This window comes from Aplysia californica, unplaced genomic scaffold, assembly GCF_000002075.1.
Source record: "Aplysia californica isolate F4 #8 unplaced genomic scaffold, AplCal3.0 scaffold00879, whole genome shotgun sequence".
NCBI lineage: Eukaryota > Metazoa > Mollusca > Gastropoda > Aplysiida > Aplysiidae > Aplysia > Aplysia californica.
Genome location: NW_004798149.1, coordinates 52,453 through 55,442, shown reverse-complemented (window position 1 = coordinate 55,442; position 2,990 = coordinate 52,453). Strand labels below are relative to the sequence as shown.

The 2,990-nt window shown below is 35.8% G+C and overlaps 1 long non-coding RNA gene across 1 annotated transcript; it reads right to left on the bottom strand.

The window, feature by feature from the left end:
- Nucleotides 1-212: 212 nt before the first annotated feature.
- LOC118478722 lies at nt 213-1,347 on the bottom strand. Its single transcript, XR_004859248.1, has 3 exons — nt 995-1,347; nt 631-703; nt 213-355 (listed from the first exon to the last, which is right to left on the bottom strand). It is a non-coding gene; the product is annotated as an uncharacterized LOC118478722 (long non-coding RNA).
- Between the last annotated feature and the right edge of the window lie 1,643 nt (nt 1,348-2,990).

Genomic DNA, 2,990 nt, shown 5'->3' with positions numbered 1-2,990 from the left:
CGCGGTATCCTTGGCGTCGTCATCCGGGTCATCCTCCGCTCCAGCAGAGGGGTCCTGGTGATGAAAACATGTGTCAATTAGGAATATCCTCTTTCATCAATCATGTTAATATTTTTTGTTTCATCAGATAAAAAGTTGTTATAAAATTGTTTACAGTTGGTTTAAAAGGACAAAAGGTCATTAAAAAAATCTGTCAGTACATACATTTTATCCTTTTCCATTTTATTTTAGCTAATGAAAAAATAAAATTATTCCAGGACACATTACTTCACAGATTAATACCTCCAGTTGATGGTCCGGCCGTGGTATCCTTGGCGTTGTCATCCGGGTCATCCTCCGCTAAAACAGAGGGGTCCTGGTAATGAAGACGTGTAAATTAGGAATATCCTCCATCAATAAAGCTTATTCTTTTGTTTCACCAAAAAATAAGAGCGGTTATAAATTTGTTTATGGTTGGTTTAAAAGAACAGAAGGTCATTTATAAAAATCTGAAATACATTTTATCATTTTCGGGTATTGTCTGAATTAAAAAACAAAACATTGAACTCAGTCCCATTTTTATTTTTCTAATTGTTTTTGAGCGAATGAAAAAATAAAATTATTCCAACACATTACTTCACAACCAAATACCTCCTGTTGATGGTTCGGCCGTGGTATCCTTTGGGTCGTCATCTGGGTCATCCTCCGCTCCAGCAGAGGGGTCCTGGTGATGAAGATATGTGTCAATTAGGACCAAACTCTTTCATCAATAAAGCTTTATTTTTTGTTTCATCAAATAAACAGAAACGTCATAAAATTATTTACAGTTGGTTTTAAAAGACAGGTCATTTTTAAAAAATCTGTCGCTAAATACATTTTATCATTTTTCACGTTTTATCTAAATGAAAAAAATATAACCTTTACATTTAACTCAGTCCTGTAGATAAGTATTTTACTAATTTCATTGAATTAATAAACAAATAATTTTCCAAGACATTACTTCACAGACTAATACCTCCTGTTGATGGTCCGGCCGTGGAATCCTTGGCATAGTCGTCCAGCTCATCCTCCGCTCCAGCGGAGGGGTCCTGGTGATGAAGACATGTGTCAATTAGGAATATCCTCCTTCAATAAAGCTTTTTTTTTTTGTTTCATCACATTAAGAGTTGTTATAAAATTGTATATAGTTGGTTTAAAAGGACAAAAGGTTATATATAAAAATCTGTAAATACATTTAATCATTTTCCTGTTTAATCTGAATTAAAAAACAAAACTTGCATTAAACTCAGTCTCAGACGTATTTTTCTAATTTTATTGTGACAGTGAAGAAATAAAATTATTCTAAGACATTACTTTACAGACAAATAGGCCTACCTCCTGTTGATGGTCCGGCCGTGGTATCCTTTGGTCCTCATCTGGGTCATCCTCCGCTCCAGCAGAGGGGTCCTGGTGATGAAGACGTGTCAATTAGGAATATCCTCTTTCATCAATCATGTTAATTTTTTTGTTTCATCAGATAAAGAGTTGTTATAAAATTGTTTACAGTTGGTTTAAAAGGACAAAAGGTCATTTTTAAAAATCTGTCAGTATATACATTTTATCCTTTTCCTTTTTTTTTTGAGCTAATGAAAAAATACAATTATTCCAAGACACATTACTTCATAGATACATACCTCCTGTTGATGGTCCAGCCGTGGTATCCTTGGCATCGTCATCCGGGTCATCCTCGCTGGAGCGGTTCTGGTGATGAAGACATGTGTCAATTAGGAATATCTTCCTTAATCAATAAAGCTCATTTTTTGTTTCATCAAATAAAAGAGTTGTTATAAAAATGTTTATGGTTGATTTAAAAGGACAGAAGGTCATTTATAAAATTCTGTAAATAAATTTTTATTATTTTCTGGTTTTATCTAAATGAAATAAATATAACTTTTACATTTAAGTAAGTCCCATAGATAGATATTCAGCTAATTTCATTGAACTAATAAACAAATAATCTTCCAAGACACATTACATCACAGACAAATACCTCCTGTTGATGGTCTGGCCGAGGTATCCTTGGCGTCGTCGTCCAGCAGAGGGGTCCTGGTGATGAAGACATGAGTCAATTAGGAATAAATTCTTTCATCAGACATGTTAATTAGTTTGTTTCATCAGATAAAGAGTTGTTAAAAAAATTTTTATGGTTGGTTTAAAGGACAGAAGGCTATATATAAAAATCTGTAAATAAGTTTTAATCATTTTCCTGTTTTATCTGAATTAAAAAACAAAAACTTACATTGAACTCAGTCTCATAGGTATTTTTCTAATTTCATTGAACTAATAAACAAATAATCTTCCAAGACATATTACTTCACCGACAAATAGGCCTACCTCTTGTAGATTGTCCTCCGCATCAGCGAGTGGTCCTGGTGATGAAGATCCACTTCGATACAGGTCTGTCAGTGCCGCACCAGCAAACCTCTTCAAGGAACAATCCAGTATACATGCCACTCCAACAACCTCACACTCAAACTCAAGATCAGCAGGAAGCTCTACCCACACCATTCTACCCCTGCCACCCTTCCCGTCCTACCTCCCACCCCCCTAAAAAAACAACCAAACCTACACTGCCACCTCAACTACCTCCCGCCATGGCCATGGCAACTCCTACAAAATCCTACTCTCACTCTATCCTATCCACCTAGCTCCCTATCAAGCTATTTGCCTATCTCTAAAACCCCACTGCGTCACTTTAAGCCTGAGTGTGAGAGACGGAAAACGGAGCAGCAGACCACCCGCTGTTGGCTTCTCATGTGGGTGCCGACTTTCTGAGAAACATAAATTAGAAGTTAAACTAGATTCTAGTTATTAAACTTTTTTGAGTTCGAGTAACGAGAAGCGCATCAATGCAATAATGATTATTAAATGTAGAGAAAAAATAAGCCAAAGCCTACTCTTATTGATTTTGGACCACCAAGGAATCTTTTACATAACATAATATGCAACTTGCACACGAGACCTCCGAGATT